Here is a 19,344-nt window from a genome sequence, read left to right on the forward strand (position 1 = left end):
CCAGCTGTCATTGCCCTTGCAGTCAGCTCTCAGGCTGCCAATATTCAGCTGTCTGTCAAAAACACTCAGCAGCCAAAAGGCAAATAATTGGAGAGCAATGGGTGAACTCAGCTAGAAGTACCAGCCCCAAACATCTGGAGACTGGTTTATTGCTGAACTGCAGCCGAGTCTGTGACTGAGCTGGGTACAGATTGGGAAGTGCAGATTGGGTTTTCCTGTCAAAGTTGAAGGTTTGTTTTGCAGTCACAGCAGAAAGTGAAAGTGGGAAAAATATTTCCATAATTTTGGAGGAAATACAGAAATGGATAAATGGGAAATGAAGACGATGTCTGCCCCTCCCAACTTTGAACTGTATTTTCTATGGTTATGAGAAAAGGCTTATGTTGCCTAAACTCTGAGCTTTATGGCTTTACCATACATTTAACACAAAGATTTCTCCTGGGCGAAGAAGTTATACAGTTCTGCTCTCGATGATGGATTTTGTGTTCCCAGCCTGTGCTCCAAAGCCTTTGACAATTCAGAGCATATTGGCAGCATGGTAGGAACTGTAGCCCCTCTTGAGTTGCCTATTGGACTTTCCATCCTCATCCGGATGAACCGTTTGCTGGAAACCACCAGCCTGGAGCACTGCAGCCCTTCCTCCCAAGAGAGCAGTGCTGTGCCCTCCGCACAGAGTCCAAAGCCCCTGAGGACTTGGGGCAGTTTCCATATTTCAGGGAAAGAGCCTGTCTGTACAGGGCAGCACATCAGTGAACTGGACTGCAAAACTTCCTGGATTCCCAGAGCTGGCTGAGGAGACAAGCACAGAAGCCAGGTTCACCCTCCTGGGGGGTTTTCCCCAGCAGCCTCACCGGTGAGGAGGAGGAAGGCAAAGCAGCAGCCTCCCTGTGTCCCCCCACAGCAGAGCCACGGCAGGCACCAATGCTGTGGCAACCGACTCCCTCCACTGAGAGAACTGTACCTTGGCAAGTTTGGCTTTGATCACAAGACAAATTTCACTCACTTGTCTCTCTCAATGTTTAAATACTGTATGGAAACCTTTGGAGTGTTTCAAACTTTCATTAGTAATACACTTCTAATGGGTTTTCATAAGAACTAAGAAACAATTGCTATTAAGACATCTGTAAATTGCTTATTCCTTACCCTTGGGATATAATTCATTCCTATTGCATAAAGGAATGTGGCACCAGGTCCAACATATGGAGGAAATTGGATAAAAACCAAAAAGATTAGAATTTTTTTTTTTTGTGCATGAAGATGTTTGTACAATATTCACACAGGTTTTTTGTGTAGCTATTTTTCTCTTTAATTTTTTGCAATTTCAATTATTCAGAGTATTTCAAGGGAAGCAAAATGCACTAAAGAGAGTAATACCAAAGTCCTGATGAAACAGTGTTTTTCACTCTCAGCTCTATTATGAATGACAATAAAACTGTCCTGGCTGATAACATGGGAATTTGTTCCATCCTTCACACAGTTTCTGGAAGTGTAGCAAGTATCCCTCAAAGACCAGCATGTTTTCATTAACAGTAAATGTTTTGAGAAGTTGTGAGATTAACACATTATTGCAGGGCACAATTGACAAAAAATCTCAAGTTAAAAAGACCTGAGGGTTCAGATTTGCTCTGAGGCTTCACAAGCAGCACCCACACCTGTTCTCAGCAATGGGTCTGCACTCAGTCCTGGGCCACAGCTCATGTCCAGTGACACAGTTACAGTGCTGCCACACTGGGTGCAGGGGCTCCAAAGCGTATTTGCTTCATAAGCAAGTAAATGTAGTTGCTAGTAAATTCCTGTCTGCTCAGGGCTAAGGTGAAAAGCTCAGCAAATGTACCTGCAGCAAGTGCAGCTTTAAAAAATCACCCCTGGGGTATGTGTAACTGGATTTAAGTTCCTCACGTCCTTATTCTATAGGTGAAAAAAACCTATCAGGACTTTCTGTGCCTTTACGGGCCCTTAAATCCTCAAAATGGTTGTGCAAGGAACAAGAAGTCACAATTAATCAAGCGGCTATTTATCTAAGGGGCTCAGATTGAAAGGCAAACACAAATATCTTGAACACAAACACAAATATTGCTCCTAAGGAAAACAATCTGCCTAGTAGAGTCCATGCCAGCTCACAAAGTGTCATTTGATGCAGATTTTAAGCAGAGGAAATGTTCTATGTGCCCAAACTCCCAAGTTTCGTTTCACTTAAGATTCAAAACAATGTATGTTTGCATGCAGGCCTGTTTAAAAAGCCAAAAACCACAAGCCGCCACTCACAGTTCTGCAATGTCTGTTAGTTCAAAATCATTTTGTAAATTGCAGTAACATACTTGATTGCTGAAATTTCATATCAATAGTTCAGTCAAATTGTCATTGTCCAAACATGCACTAAACAGTTTTGGGAATGAACATCAGGAAGCTCAAACTGAGATATAGGGAAAAAACCCCTCAAGCCTCAATTCTTGGATTTACCGGGAGTGGTTTATTTTCATTTTTGGGATTTGTTCAGATGGAGTTTTTAAAATGTAAAACCTTTGTTAGCTTTTTAAATGCACCGATTATTACATTAAATTTTATTCTGTTGCCTCTTTACAATAAGGATGATAAAGCAACGGAAATGCAGGCTTGGATGAGAAAACCCTCTTATCTTTTATCACCAACATCTTCTAAAAAAAGTGAGTTCATTACCATGGAGATAAATCCCACTTCTTTCTGGGAATTAAGTGTCTACATGGCTTGAAAGCTGTCTGGCAAATTTCACACCTAAGCAGAAGAACTGAGAACAGATTTTTTAAATTTTTTTTAATTATTTTTTTATTTATTTATTTTTAGTTTCCTGCTTTACAAAAAAACCCAAAAAAACCAAACCAAAACAAAAAAACAAGCAAAAAAAACCCCACCACCAAAAAACCCAAAGTATCCTTATATCCATTAGTTGCACATTTTATCTCATGCATTTTCAGGTAACTTCACCTTGTCAGAAAGCCTCCAGGAAGGTGGGGAAAAGAGTGGTATAAGTGGCATACGAGATATATTAAAACCACATGATGGAGGTCTTTTCATACACATGGATGTTCCCTAGAACTTGGTAATTTGCCTTTTATTATATGGGCACCTTGAATCGTTGCAACGGAGATTTAGGAACATATTAAACTTTTGCTCAAAGGACTTGAATAAATGCTTGAATTGGTGCCAGACTTTAAAGTTTCTCCAACCTGTAAATGCTGGTAGGGGATCTGCTGCACCACAGGATTTAAAGAGCACTGGAGGATTTGCCCCTCTCCCAGGTGGGCTGCAGCCATGTGGTCCCTGGCAGCCCCTGTGCTCTAACAAAACACCCACATCCTGTAACTTCTGCAAAGGATCAGCTGGGAAGGCACACAGGAAGGGCATAAGGAAAGGAGAGAAAAACAGTAGGGAAAGTATTTTCCTTTTGACATTAGTTTCCACCACATCTCCTCCTAAGTCCAAAACTCTGGATTTTCTGGGAACACAAAAGCCACTGGCAAGCTCTTGCCTGCACCTCTGTCACCTGCTCTAAGCTGAACAGCCTGCAGGTTATGGCCTTGCTGCTGCACTATCAGTGAACCATGGCTTACCTCTACAGCCCTAGGATACAGCTGGAGTTCAGAATATTTCAGATTTTCTGCACTCTCTGTCAGTTAAAATCCCTCATCAATGGTGTGTTCTGTGTATGTCAACAAGCTCCAAAAACAGCACTGAAATACCCAATTTCATGTGCAGATGAAGATCAAATGCTTTGTCAAGCTGTGTTACCTCCAACACAAATGTGGACAGCAGAAGCCCACAGCCCTGCAGACTGAGCAGCAGTGGTAGCTGCAAGGGTCCTGGCCCCATCAGAAATGATTCAGGCAGACTAATATTGCAAGTGCGAGTGCAGATTTAGATAGATGGGACAAAAGGATCAAAGGAGAACAGACCTTGGCAAACCCAAGTTAGTGGGGTCGGGTTCTTTGGAAACAACCTGCTTTATGATGTGCCATTCACTTCTGCTTAGTCTTTATTTAGGTGCCAAACAAATGCAGCCACTGTTGAGTACTGAGGCAGAAGCTCGTTTTTTCGGAGCAGATTGAGAAATGGTAAAGGTTTTGTCAGATTCTGGAAACTCCAAGTTTCTGCAGTTAGAGGTCAAGGGAGCCCAACTGATAAATTCAAGGGCATGTTTTTATCAGCTCCTCAATGAGTGCTGCCCTTCTCCTCTCACATCAGCCCTGCCCCTCTGGCATGAGGGGGACACAGATGTGCAGCTCTGCAGGGCAGGGGCCCAGCTGTCCCCTGGCCCTGCAAACACAGCACCTCCACTCCCTTTGTGATAATGTCAGAAATCAATACCAAGCAATGCTGTGCCTGCAGCCTTCTGATGGAAAAATGATTTAAAAACAAAGAAAATCAATAGTCTAACAGACCCTGTCCAGTCCTGGTCTGCTGAAGAATAGGGGCAGAGAGAAGAGCTCAAGCAGAAGGGAGCCACAGTGCAAAATTTACATTTTTGCCCTAAGCGAAGAAGCAGGTGGACTCAGAAAGAAGCCCTGCTTTGAGAAAGGCCAAACATCAGCAAATCTCAGCACCCAACAGCAGGAAAGCTGTCAGACCAGCACTGGTACGGAGTAGCATGACAGAGCATTTTACCAAGGCAAGAGCAGCCCTGCTCAGCTGATAGGAACACTCTCAAGGTCCTGTATCTCTCAGCTGGCTGCAAAATCATCTGCTTTCCTGACAGCACTTTAGGGAGGCACCTAACACAAATATTAAGACAAAATACCCCTAATAAAACAAAGCATTGGAGTTTAAATTGAATTGGCTCCCTAACAGGAGCAGATGCATACTGGGACCAGTTTCATTGGTGAGAAAAGGTTAAAATTTTTCCCACTCATATTTTCCATTTGCTCCTTAGAGGTGGAAATAACCATAGAGACTTCACAGTGGTTTTTCTTCTAGAGCATAGGAGCAAGAGGTCATGTGCTGTCCTTCCTCAAAAGCATCACGATGCCTTTGTCTGGAAAGGCAAGTGGTCCCAGGGGCTGAAGGGACCCACAAGCTCAAACTGCAGAGGTTCCTCTCTTGCCTGGCCAGCAAACTAATGCCAGAAACCAGAGTTACCCTTCACAGCTGCCACTGAAATGGGGTAAAGCTGTTTGCTCCTGCTGTGGTGAGAGTGCAGCTCTGCTGACGGCAGCACTCAATGTTCTTGAGGAGCTGCTGGTTTTCCTCCTGTGTCCAAAGCCCTCTGTTTATTTTGAAACAGTGACAGAGTCTCTGCTGCTTTCCAGACAACACTGTTGCCGTGTCAGTACAAAACATCCCCCCTCCTCGGCCTGTCTGTGTGTGACGGGTGGGAGGAGAGCGATTTCCTTTTGCAAAATTACCCCTCTAAATCCTTACCTCAGTTGTTTCTGGACCAGCCTAGTGCTGCATTCCTCTTCCAGCCACATGACCCTGCTGTTTTCCAAACTATGGCTTCCTTTTCTGGTGTGAGAGCACAACCTCAGAGCACAACGTGCTGCCCGCACTGTCCCAGCTGCTCAACACCAGCCACCACTTTGGGCTGGCAGGAACTTCCCCATTTGCTGCCCAGAGTGCACAGAAAACCCTTCTGAAGGTGAAGGTCAGTGATTTTACACGCTATGTGAATGTTTTCTTCTTATGTTCCTAAAATCATTACACATTAAAAAAAACCCAGCCAAACCAACAACAACAACAAAACAAAACCCTTCCACAGGAGCAATTTCAGTCCATTATACATTTCCAGGAGCTTGTGGGCGTTTTACTAAGACAGAGATCAGAGCCCAAGTTAAGAAAGGCTGGCAGAGCTGTAAATGAGCAAACAAAGGTACTGATATATTTTTCAAATGACATGGGGCTGAAAGACAAGAGTATTTAAATGACTTAGAAAAAGGTAAAGTAACTGAGATTTCTGTCCGAGTAAAGCCAACATAAAAAATCCTCCATAAGAGTCAGGGTGTGTGACTTGCAGTCTCTTTTGGGTATTATATCACAGGACACACATTCTACTCTTTATCACTTTCCATACAGTTACTTAAATTATAAAAGTGAACCGAAGCTAAACCTCAAGGGAGAAAATTATAACAGCTGTACAGATGTACTGGCCAGTGGGATAGAGAAAACTGAGCTTTTCCAGAGCAAAATATGTGAGCTGGCCAGAGCACAGGGTCCCCCAACTGGGGCCACCTTGGGCAGCAACACATCCCAAAGGCCCATAACTGCTGATATGGAATTTATATACATCACTTACACACCACTCCCTAAATCACCCTTGCTGGAAGGAAACACCACCACTGTTACCCAAACTCTAGGCAGCAAAGGGCAAAAACACTGCATGTGAATCTTGATGGAGCTCATTTTCAGAGAAAATATATTTTTTATATATTTCATCATAGCAGAAGAATGACTCCAAGGTTTTTCAGGGATGGGCTGGCTTTTATCCAGGTTGCCAGGGCTCTGGCTGCTGTCAGGTGCAGACTGCAGCCTAAGGTGCTAGATTGGCATGCAGAGCTCCTTTCCTCTCCTCCCCACAGCTGTGTTTGTCCACAGCTCTGCCCCCGAGGTCAGGCCCTTTTTGGGAACCCTCCCCATGCGAGGCTGCAGTCTGCCACAGGAGGCCATGGTGGCTCCACACCTGCAGGCTGGTAGCCATTGTCAGCAAACCTCTTCAGGCCTCCCACTGGCACAGACAGCACCATAAGAATCACCTGAGCACCCTTAGCTCCTCAGCATCCTCTGCCCGCAGTGCCTCCACACGGCCAGCCTTTCTCCCAGTTGCTCACTGGGAGGCTGCTCTGCTCAGGCCTGGCAGCCCTGGAGAAAGCCCCAGGGCAGGCAGGGCCACGCTTCAGCTGCCTTCACCAGTGCAGCATAGCCTATCCTCCCCTCAGCAATGGCAGCAGGAGAAATTCAACACGGAGAAATGCTAAACCCCAGCCAAAACCAAAAGCCAGCAGAGCAGGCAGCCAGTAGGGTCCTGCAAGTATGCAATACGTGGCAGCGTGCTGTGTTTTATTAAACACCAAGCACCTCACAACAGAAGAACAGTCTCCAAAACGTTAATTTTCCTGCAGTTAATTAACTGTCCAGCATCCAGACTCACATTACCTCCGAGACTGAGCACGCGTGGGAGGGAAGCTGGCAGCAGCCACCGGGAGCCAGTGCCAGTGTGCGATGGTGAAGTGCTCTCACACCACATTTGGGATTATTGCATTCCTTGGGGAGATGCCAAACACTCCCCCTGCCCCCCTGCCTAAGCTTTTCCCTTCTTTTCTGGAGGATGCAGATTAGGATGGGGGGAAGTGGGTGCCTGTTTGATTTTCAGTGGGATGCTCCTGCTCTGATCGTTTCAGGCAGGCTGATGGATCCAGACCCCAAACTCGCGTGCGAGGCTCTCAGGAGCCTCCCGGCTGCAAACAGCTCCTCTCAATAGAAGTGCTGCCTCTTCAGAGCTGCCTCGCCACGCATTTGAACAGGGAAAGACCCCCCCTCAGAAAACAGCATTACGTTGTTGTTGTTGGTTTCACTCTGCAAACAGGAAAGGGACCGAGCTGTCCCTGTCTCCCCGAGCATGCGGCTGCCACACACAAATGCGGGCCCCAGCAACAGGAACGATCTTGTTCCCGTAAGTCAACAAACAATGTTTAGAAAGGTCTCTGCTGTGGGAGGATTTCCTAACGTAATACAAGTCATCAGACTTAAAACACATGTCTACTCTGGTGAATTTAATAAAGCTACAAGGCTGTGTAGGAAAAAAGATACAAGAAAACAAGAACTTTCTCCTGATGACTTCATCCCACAGGGGTCAACAGTAAATCAAGCGCAGCATTTGTTGGGAAGGGGAAGCTCTGGAGGGTTCTTTGAGAACTTTAAAGGAATCTTGTAGTGTTCAATAACAAGACCGACGCTTCTCTTATTAAAAAAAAAAACAACAACAAACAAACAAACAGAAAAGCCCTGTCATTTTCCCAGCATCGTACCACCAAAGCATCACTCAGGTATAGACTTGTATCATCAAGGAAGGATGATACAAGAGCCACTAAAGACTTTGTTTCACCTCTTTTTTACTGTGTGAGCAACACAGGAACATGTAGATAACACTTCCTCCCCACCTGCCATACTCACCCATGTATTTTACCCAGACAATACTAGGGGAGAACAACAAATGGGGTTAACATTTTTAAACACAAAAAGAAAAAAGCTGCCCACAAAAGCCCCCAGACCAGAGACTCCAAGCCTCACTAAACTAAGAGTCTGAAGAAGCTCCCTTAGGGTTGTAGCAGCAATGGAAATTGCAAGACAGGCAGAGAGGGGTGGACACCCGAAAAAGGGTCACCCAGACTGTGTTCACCTCACATGCACTCAGACTAAAAAGGACATTTAGAAAATCAAAAGGTGGATCATTTTCCATGTTCTCAACATAACTATCAAAATGAAAGCTGATCCTGTGGTGTGGAAGCCTCTGAGTAATCTGCTGAAGCCAAGAGGAAATCCTAGGGGATATTCAGGGCTCTTGGCAGCACAGTCCTGGCCCAGCTGGACCTTGACCTACCCAAGTGCAGTTCCCAGGTATGCCACTGCCTGCTTCCACCAAACACGGCCTTACAAAGTTGATTTTTTTAGTATATACAGCTGTGTGTACTAAAAATAAAATTATTTAAATAAAAAATGCATATTTGTGCAGTACACTGCAATTATAAAAATTTTATCTCTCTTCTTTGTATTGCTTGGAAGCATAAATACATTTCTCATGTATTGTCAGGAAAATCTCCCTCTTTGTAAATTCAGGTGTTTTGAGAGGAACGATCTTCTAATCTTTTAAATTCAAAACAAATCAAAAAGTATCTAATTGTAGAAACCTGCATTAAAATCCCACATTCACACATGCATGCAAACAATACCTTTCAGCGGTTTAAGACATAACAAAAACAAAGACCACACACACCTTTATTAACTCTCGCAATCAGCTTTTATCACAACCCTTAATCTACCTAAAGCTTTTGTACAAACAGCAGGAGATGCACGAAACCTCCCATCCCCAGTACCACACTGGATTGAATATTCACCACTGAGGAGAGCAGGGATAAATGTACTCAGAACACCACCAACAACTCCCTGTGATTGCTCCCTGTCACGAAAGCTAAAGTTATTTAGAACACAATACAACATTCACAGGAATAAAGCATTAGTCATTAGCTCCCTACCTGCCTTCCCGAAGTTCCAGAAATCATGTGCTCAAATGAATGAAAAAAATGAAGCAGCTGTTACTGAAATTTTGCAAGCCATATAAAATGCAGAGTTATTCAGTATAGAAATTTCTAAACTGTGAAAATGTTTAACTTCTCCTTGGTTAAAAAGAGTAATAATCAACAACTGACCTACTTCAGCTACCTAATTCAGAAGATGAAAGAAAGTTCAATATGCACTAGATGATTTTCCTCAGTCTTTACTAGCTATAGAGCCTGTAGGCATGTGATGTTTTTATGTAGTCTTGTAAAAGTACAATTAAAATTCTTTAGTATGTGTATTATATTGACCTAATGAAGTTTATCATTTTGGCCAAAGGATGTTGTTTGTGAGCCTGTTACCAGCAGGTTTCCAGACTCCAATAAAATACACTTTATTCACGACTCTGAAGAGTCCAGAAGTTGCCCCTGGCTACCTGAAAGCTCAGTGACAGATTTAAAAATACAATTCACAGGTCACTGTCCTCAGACAAAGCTTCAGCTAGATCTAAGTGCGTTGTACTAACCCACCAAGTGCAATTTTAACATACTGTAGCTTCACACACAAAAGAAGAAAAAATCTTTCACTTTAATGATTAATCAGTAACGCTCATGGAGGTTTCTTTTATTGCTTCTGACCTAAATATGAGCTGCAACTCTCCTGATACTCCTCTTTGACTGCAGGAGCTTTTTAGCTTCCCATAGAGCAGTCCAAGAGCACAGTGGATATGCAGTTCTCACTGCACCATACCTCGGCAAATGTGGAGTCCTTAAAATAAACAACCTCATCAACACAAACCTAAAAAACAAAGACTTGCACATGCTAATCTGACCATTGGAACAGCGATTTCAAGTATCCGTTCTACAGAGATCACTTAAAAAAAGCAGGAAAATCTTATAATTTTGGATGAGTTGAATGAAAATAGGTTGCAAGAAAACTCAATGCATGGTGCAAAAAAAAACAAAAATAAAAATCAACCTATAAGCTTGCATAAAATTTTATACCAACTGTGAATAATCAAAGTTGTTACAGAAAAAGTGGGTTCATTCTCTGGCATAATTAAGCATTATTTTAAACACCTGACGGCAAACGCAGGTGACAGCAGTTAACTAACTGAAAGGTGTGCTCGCCTACATTTAAGTTCGTTTTGTCTCAGAAAACACAGGCTGTGAAGATTGCAGGTGTTTTGCAGAGGTTTAAAAATAAGTTGCAAGAAAACTCAATGCATGGTGCAAAAAAAAAAATACCTATAAGCTTGAGTAAAATTTTCTACCACCTGTAAGTAATCGAAGTTGTTACAGAAAAAGTGGGTTCATTGTCTGGCATAATTAAGCATTATTTTAAACACCTGACGACAAACGCAGGTGACAGCAGTTAACTAACCGAAAGGTGTGCTCGCCTACATTTAAGTCGGTTTTGTCTCAGAAAACACAGGCTGTGAAGATGGCGGGTGTTTTGCAGAGGTTTACAAAAGGCAGAAAGGCTACCTTGCCGTGTGTGTCTGCACGCAGGCACGGGCTGGGGAAAAGCCACAATTCTGGTCTCTTCCCTGGGAAAAAGCCATAGAGGGTCTAGAGAGAGGAAAACCTGGGAGCACCGTTAGGAGTTCTGCTCCGTATCTGCGGCGGCTGTGGCATCCCCTCCCGTGGCGTTTGTCAGCTCTGGCTCGGCGCTGCCCGGGGAGCGGCTCCCGAACACACTCAGCGACCCCCGCCCGCCAGCCCCTCCATCGGGGGAACGCTCGGCTGGCAGCTCACCCTGCACGGCGCTGCTGGAAACTTCTGCCACCTGCTGCTGCCTTTCCTCCCGTGCGCACAGAGATATCGGTGACTAGATACCACGCAATTCCTCTAGCAGACGTTTGAAAGCGGTGTCAATTTGAATCCCCACTTTTTTTGATTGCTTTTGTATTCACAAATCACTAAAGATTAAGGGATAAAGATGCAAGGTCTGGTTTATACAGCTAGAAAATAACTAATTATTTTCAACGGCCTATTTCTTACAAAAACACTTTTTTAAACTATGATTTGGATGACTTTTGACCTGTGTGAACAACACGGGATTCTCTCCCAAAGCCAAGCCCTAAATTCATCACACAAGTTATTGCACTGGAATGTGATTTCAAACCACAGAATATCCTACACAAACACACCCTGCCTCTGCCCAGGCAGCACCCAGAGCTGCAGACTGAGCAAGCAGAAGAGCAGGGGACCCTCCTCAGGTTGTATTTCAGAAATTTGCACTCACCAAGCCAAGCCTTGGATAAGGCCAGATACACAGTTCAAAATACTCTTGGCTACAAAGAAGCATGTTAAAACAAGGAAAATCAAGCATTTGGTGACTTAAACATCCTCTTCAGTCCCTTTGTGGCCACAGGCTCTCAGGATGAGCCGGCACAGAGACACACATTGCTGAGGAACAGCAGACCCAAACCCCGATATGAAACACCTCATCATGGACACCACAGAGAGCTCAGAGGGCCCGTGCTGCCTGCTGACACACAGGTTTATAATCGGCCTGTTTCTCCTACACAGCTTTAAGAGAGGCCCTACCTGTGCAGGCGCTCCGAATGCCCGGCTCCTGCGCTCCGCTCACCGGGGCGGCATCCTCCTTCTCAGGCCTCCTCCTTCTCAGGCCTCCTCCTTCTCCGGGTGCCTCGGGGGCAGCCTGTGCCAATGGAGGGGCTGCTTCCCGCACTGCTCACAGCCCCAAACCGCTGCTGAGGTGCCCCGTCCTGCCCGGGGAAGGAAGGGGTGAGGGCAACTCATCACCGAATGGCCCCAGCCCAGCAGGTCCCCAGGGGCACCTCGGCTCCCGGAGGGCAGCGGGACACCCTCACCTGTGCGCTCCGCTCCGTCTGAGGGCAGGGCAGCCCCGGCCGCGGTCCCTGAGCACCGGCAGTGTCCCCTGCTGTGTCCGAGCTGTGCAGGGCCGGTCCCGAGCACCCCGCGGGCAGGCCAGGGTGGGTTTGGGGCAGCACCGGGCCCCCGAGGCGGCAGCGGGGCCGGGGGCAGCGTGAGGGGAGCAGCCTGAGGGGAGCGCGGGGTGCCCCGGCGGGTCAGGAGCGGTTCTGGCTGGTTCTGGCCGGTCCCGAGCACCCCGCGGGCAGGCCAGGGTGGGTTTGGGGCAGCAGTGGATCCTCAGGGCGGCAGCGGAGCCGGGGGCAGCGTGAGGGGCGCGCGGCTGCCCGCGGGTCAGGAGCGGTTCTGGCCGGTTCCCGCCGGTCCCGGCCCCTCAGGGCCCCTCAGCGCCGAGGCGGGAAAGGCGCGCGGGCACGGCGCTGCGGGGCGGCCCGGGGCAGCGATCAGGGGCAGCGGCTCGCTCCCCTCAGGGTCCCGCCACGCAAATGGATTTCAGCTGCCGAGAAACGAAGTCAGTGTTCCCCGAGTGGAATTCATTTCTCCTGAAAGAGTACCTGAAAAGGTAAGGGATGTCCCCATTCTGATTATCAGCTGTCCCCAGTGTGGCCCAGCCCTGCTGAGGTGGCACCAGAGCTGGCCCACACAGCCTGGACAGATTGTACCGGCCACACAACAAACCCTCTGTGGGCACAGTCCCCGAGACACCCAAACCCCAGGGATAAACCCTCTGTGGGCAGTGTCCCCTGAGACACCAAACCCCAGCCATAAACCTGTACCCAACAGTGTCCCCTCAGACACCAAACCCCAGGGATAAACCCTCTGTGGGCAGAGTCCCTGAGACACCCAAACCCCAGACAAACCCTGTACCAACCGTGTCCCCTGAGACACCAAACCCCAGGGATAAACCCTGTACCCAGCAGAGTCCCCTGGACACCCAAAGCCCAGACACAGCCTGTGCTGTGGGACACCAGCCTGGGGCACGGACAGCGATGGATGACCCGCAGCCCTGCACAGGAGGACAGCGAGAGGGAAGGTAAGCCAGACAACCACATCATGGAGAAGGGGGAGAATGGGTTTGCAGTGATCCAAACACCTCCAGGAAGAGGAGTGAAACCCCATCTAGCCAACCCACAGGGACAGAAATCAAAGAATGACTTGATTGCAACCTAAGTATCTCCTTGGGGAAATCTGGGGTATGATGTCATGTAATTTATATGACAAATATTCAGAAGTGGATTGAAGCAGATTGTGACTTTATCTGCATTTAAAGTAAGGTTAGACTTTTTTTAGAAGAGTTCTCCATTTCAAACCCCACTGAAGAGTGGCCTATCACTGAAAATGAAGACTGGGGAATTTTGTTGTCACCACTAACTGAAAACTTTCAAATGCTTTCTCAGTAGGTGAATGAGCGCACATTTATACAACATAGGTTTAATACTCAATGAAGAGATATTAAGAACATTAATGAAACATTACCTCCCTCTTCAGAGCAGTGATTTTGTGATGTTTCTTATAAGGTGCACCACACAGCCATTTCCTCCCCTAATCATTAAACACTACCTCTCCAACTAGTAAGCAATGCCAAAGCAAAGGTTTGCAATATTTTGTCTTCCTTAAAGACCTGTTGCAGCAACTCTTCTCAAGGTCAAATGTGGAGACTGTTATCCACAGTTTTTCTAATGGCTGATCATGTTAACCTTTGATGATCCAACTCCTCACTTTGTTAATAACATAGCAGTATTACACCTCCAAATAGTAATAAATTATGCTGGTTCAGTTCTTCATTGGCATAATTACATAATGAGAGTTGTGAGTGCTGTAGAAGGAAAATAAACCATTAAGAATGTGTATGCCACTATTGGATTCAGTTATGGGTCCCCACGGAGTAAAACTCAGTTTTACGGAGACTTGGGTAACTGCCAGGAGATAAAACATAACATTTGTTTTGACAAATTTGGGGCAGTCCTCTTTATTTACCAGGATCTGAGAAAACTTTACTTGCACCAAAGCAGCATAGCAAGAGACAGCTTTTATGGGAAAAGGAAGATCTGAAAATTTATACTGCTTTGGTGTGCTGCCCCTCCATGCTTGAGCATGAAACATGTGAAATAATTGGTTCCCTTGGGTACACAAATTAAGAGCCTCTCATTTCTGAGCGGGTGGACATGTAGCAACTAGACATTTCATACAGGTCTAGGAGCCTGGAGAACTTGTTTTCAAAAAAAGCAGGCAAGGTCACAGCATGCACTGAGGAAGGAACTATTGCTCTACCATGGGTTTCTTTTCTGTGCTTAAACACAACAATTTCACCAGATTCAAGCCAGAGGAAAAGTTGACCTGGTGAAGAGTTAAGGGGTCAAGCAAGAAAGCTTTCAACATCTTTTTGATATTCCTGCACACCTCCCATGTTGAAGAGCACATGAAGACACTCTGGAGTGTTTATCAGGAAGTGATTTGCCTTCAGGAGCCATAAAAAACTTGATTTATTTTCTGCCAAATTTTGTGAGCTTGGAAAATCTCAATTAGATAAAAAAATGCTTTAAAATGAAACACTGACTTATCTGCTTTCAGGAAGGGAGGTGGAAAGGACAGAGTCTCTGTGATTCTTTGTCATAACATTCTGGGGTTTTATGTATAAACACAAATTCAGAAATGTCTATAAAATTTCACTTAAACCCAAAATAGACCAAAGATACGAAATACAAAATACTCAATTTCTAGTATAGCTTTGAACAGACAATGCATCTTTATGTAGTATCTGATTTAATGCCCATTTTATCACAGATGGTATAATCACAAAAAACTGAACACTTGAAAGGAATTTGACAAACAGAACCAGATGTAAAACATCTTGAAGCTTACAAATTCATCACAAAGATTAAGGAGGACTTGAAAACACAGGGTTTGTAAGCTTCCAGCAGACCAACACATCTGTTCAGTCCAGAAGTGCTTTCCTAATTCCTGAAGTGTTTACACAGTGAGAAGATGCAGTAGGAACTGCATCAGATGCCATTCTGTTTGGGGGGTTCATTGCCTCAGCTCTGCAGCGGAGCCAGGGCACAGAATAACCACACACAAAATGCCACTGAAGAACACGGATGTATTGGCCTCAGGAGAAATATTACAGGCAGGTGGGAAGCAAGGGAGAAATGTGCTGTTGTACTCCAATAATTAATGTTAAAGTGGATGGATGTGGAAGAATCCTTCTGTCTATGAATAACTGTGCTTTTATTACTGGTTAAGGCAAAGGCACTGTGGAGTCACTTCTGCAAAATCAAAATGATGCTCCTTTCTATGAATGTTTTAAAAAAGGAACCAACCAGGCAAACTAAGATTTCCTTTACTTAATCTTCACTGACAACTGCCCACCTGAAGAAATTCTGCCCTCATCTACTCCAGCCTTGTAACCACACTGTGCTGTTTATGCTGTGCTAACAAGTTTGTGTCCTCACACTGGCCAAGGATGACCATTAGCACCTGTATCCTCACTGCCACAGTTTTAAAGTCCAACACAAAAAGCAAACACTAGTCTGCCTGAAAAGTTAAAACGCCTCAAACTTCCCAAAAGTACTTGTTTGAAACTTGAGTGCTGATCAGAAGAAAGCAGAAACTTGAGCCAGGCATGGGAGAGCCAAGATCTAGGAGAGGTGAGCAGACACCACCAGCAGCCAGGAAAGGCAGCAGTGCCAGAAGTGTTATTTCCAGTCTCCACTCACGACTCTTAAATCCCTTCAAAAAATCTCTCAAAGCTCTCATCCACTCCAGTGGTTCTGGATACCGTCCACATTAATCACTCCTAGGAAAAGAAGAGAACGTTATGCTTGTGCAAGCAAAAAGCTCATCAAGCTGCATGTAACATTTAAAAGTTTGCCCTTTCTAGCATTCAGAGTCCAAAAGTATAATGGAAAGAAAGTACCGAGTCAACAGAGGAGCATCTGCAACCACTTTCAGTGAAGATGGAAGAAAATCAGTGCTGGAGGCAGGCTCAGGACAAGCCTTCGTACATGACAGCTGCCTTCAGCATTCCAGTTTGCTGGCCATTGTCACAGTTTGTTCCAAGAGAAACACTGCTGGCACAAAGCCAGTTTTACTACTGCAGCCCCAAAACATCTCTTGCCCCACAGGGACTGGTTACCTCGTTGTCTCCCACCCGGTTTCCAAACAAGATCCAAATCTGTCAGCAATTTAACTTCACCGTGTCAGCTTTGTTTGTACTGATTTCTAGGTACTGGGCTACATGAAGAGATCTTGTAGCATTGGAAGAATCGTTCTTAGTACTGAACTGTCAGTGCTAAAGCACCCGGTGCTTATTCAGGCCACTCCAGAGAAAGGGTTTTTATGGTACCCTGCATTAGCAACTTCTCTCTGAGGTGAGCTTCAGCATGAAAACAGAAGCAAACTTCTGAGGAACCAAAACACCGCTCAGCTGAGTGAGGAAAAACCTCTGCTAAAGGGAAGGGTTGTGAATATTTTGTTTTATCTGAACTTTGGATCACCTTAAAGCAAAAGGAAATTATCCTTGGGTTCCATTTTGTTTTCTCTTGGTATATTCATGAGTAACATACAGCAAGACTTACTGTCTACAGAAGATTTCTTATATTCTCAATCTCAAAAGTACTCACATCCTCTTCACTTCTATATTGTACAGACACAGCTTGAGATTGCAGTTCCCATGGATGGCTTTTCAGGCCTCTTAAACTCCTCTGTCCTTCAGGGGTGACAAACCACGATTTTTATCACAGCAAAGAAGCGTAGCAACATCCATATCAGTTTATAGTCCTAGGGTTATTAAATTAGTGGCAACATTATTTCTTAAAACATTAATCACCCATTGTTAGAAGTGACAAATTTTTACTTCATTATATAATTATTTTAGGGGCTTTTTTCCCCTCACATTATGCTTTGCTTTCTCCATCTGTTAGTTTCCATGAAGTTGCAACACAGTTTTGGCACAAACTGAGTAATTTCCATCACAATGTATTCATCTTTCTTCATATTTTCATCAACATCTGCATTTCATCATTCTGCATTTCTCAGAGAAAATATTTCCCAAATCTTACTCCTTAAGAGAGTGGGTAAATTTGACACTAGATGATGCTCTAATGCAAAAGCTTTCTACATTGTTTGAGCCTGTTTCTTTAACAGTATACTTTCTTCAAAGTGAGAGGAAAAAAATTATCTTTATTAACCTTTAACTGACCCTAATAGCTGTGTCAATATTCAAAACTGGCAAGTATGACTTTTCTACTACTTTGATTTTTAAAGCCTGCTTTACTAACTCATGAAAGCATGTAAAATATTAAAATTATAAACACTATAAAAAGTACATCTGCAGCACAGGAAACAAAGATAAAACTCAAATTTTCCTTAATACAAATATATCATCTACAAAAAGCCTTTTGTAATTGCTGGATTCTTGTTACTTCTGCTCCAGATGCTATCTTAACCCAAATAAAAATAAAGGAATTTTATACCAAAGCACAAGTTTATTGTGTGCTTTTCAGATTACAAGATAGTCCTCACTCACAGCTACACCTAATTCAAAATAAGAGCTCTTTTAACCATGCTAAAATACCTCCCCCTACCTGCTGAAACGTTCTTACAGCTCTTACGTTTCAAAGCAGCTGTCAACAACATAACAGACCCCAATCATTCACATTGCAATTTTTTCTATAAATTCAGTTTTTGCATCTTCTGACACCCTCAAAAATTTTGCGGCAACTCCAAATAAAACCAAACCTTCCTTGTGCTCAAGTATCTGTGATGCAAAGAAAGCTAGTTGTTCAAGGATAAAATGTAGGTCCAGCAGTGTCCAGACTTACCTGGAATCAAATCCTCCCTGGCTTACTTCACAGCAGGAGCACAAGTTTCTGAGTACCCCTGCCCATCACACTGTACTGACCAGCTGACAACAGTACTCATAAACTCGTGTAACCGAGTGTTCTAGGACTGTGGAAAAACAAGAGTCCTCCAGCAACTGTTAGACTGAAGTGGCATTCAAAGGTGAAGAGAGATGCCTCGCTTGTAACCTTTACAGAGCTTGGAGACTCCATCTATTTTCTCTTGTGTATTAGCAACATTTTTTCAACACAGCTTTTTGTTTAGACTGCAAATGGTCAGTTTTGTTGCAGTGACTGTAGCAGAGAGAGACCTGCCCGGTTTGCTCAGGGAGCAATCCTGTTGATGCCGTGCCTGACGCTGCTGGGAACACGCCTTACACCGTAAGGAGAGCAGCCGAGCAGCTCTAATGCTCCATCACCTCCTTCTCCGTCCCACACCAACTTACACGCTGCTGACTAAAGCTGTTGGAAGCAATATGCCCAAATAAATGGTGCAAGGATAACTGCCTTGCTCCAGCCCCTCCTGGCTCTCTACAGCTCAGACACCAGAAACGCTGTGCAATTGGCAAGCCCACCTGCCCGTAAACCTCCACATAATTTATGTCAAAGCCTGGTGGATTGGTGCTCAGCACCACAGCCTTCAGCTCTCCTCAGCAGAAGAGTTTGTTGATCTCTTTCCTTCACAGACTCTTCCCACACCTGCACTTCTCAGCAGGTGTTCAGAAAAACAACTCTCTGAGTTTTGCCAGGCCAGTGAGGCAGGACCAGCCATCGGAGAGGTGTGTCTATAACACAGACCAGGTTCGGCAGGGATAACGGATGTCTGAGGGCACTGGTGAGGCAGAGCAGTGCTGAACCTGTAGCAGCAGCTGTGGAGCAGACAGACAGACAGACAGCACTGACGTGTCCGTTGTGTGCACACCCCCTCAGTGTGACACTGTGCCTCTTGCCAAGCTGACCAGCCACGTCCCTGCCGCCTGCCACCCCTTACTTCTACACTGGAAGTGACAGTACAATGACCATCATGAAAAAACACAGATCTCTCTGCTAACCTGACCAAAGCAGTCATTAAAACGGGAAGAGCAAAGAAAGAACTCGTGAGCCAAACCACTAAAACCTGCTAAGAACTGAACCTGTGATAATTTAACTCCTCTTAGATTAAGGGAAGGCACCCCAAAGGAGCATTCTCACTTAAAAGCCACACAGAGACACTGCATATGATACAAAGAGAACAGTAAAACACATGAAGCATTGACATGTGAAAGAAACATGTTGCCATTATGTCAAATACTGCTTTTTATATTTTATTAACAAGCAAGCATCCCTGGAACCGGGTCTATATAAAAATACTTCAGAACCAATCAGAATACAAGGGAGTTATATAAATTTATTTTATGCAACACTGA

General features: G+C 44.8%; 1 protein-coding gene across 2 annotated transcripts in view; it reads right to left on the reverse strand.

Annotated features, from left to right (window-relative positions):
• PHYHIPL (phytanoyl-CoA 2-hydroxylase interacting protein like) overlaps positions 1-9,309 on the reverse strand; it is a gene marked incomplete at its 5' end in the record, with an annotated part of 124,012 nt that extends 114,703 nt beyond the window's left edge. Inside the window, one exon of one of the 2 annotated variants that reach the window (XM_083866562.1) lies at positions 9,216-9,309. Of the gene's footprint in view, positions 1-5,391; positions 5,650-9,215 lie in introns of those variants that run through there. The other variant, XM_083866563.1, reaches the window with a different exon arrangement.
• Positions 9,310-19,344: the final 10,035 nt, after the last annotated feature.

This window comes from Zosterops lateralis (genome assembly GCF_965231275.1).
Source record: "Zosterops lateralis genome assembly, chromosome: 8".
Classification (NCBI taxonomy): Eukaryota; Metazoa; Chordata; class Aves; order Passeriformes; family Zosteropidae; genus Zosterops; species Zosterops lateralis.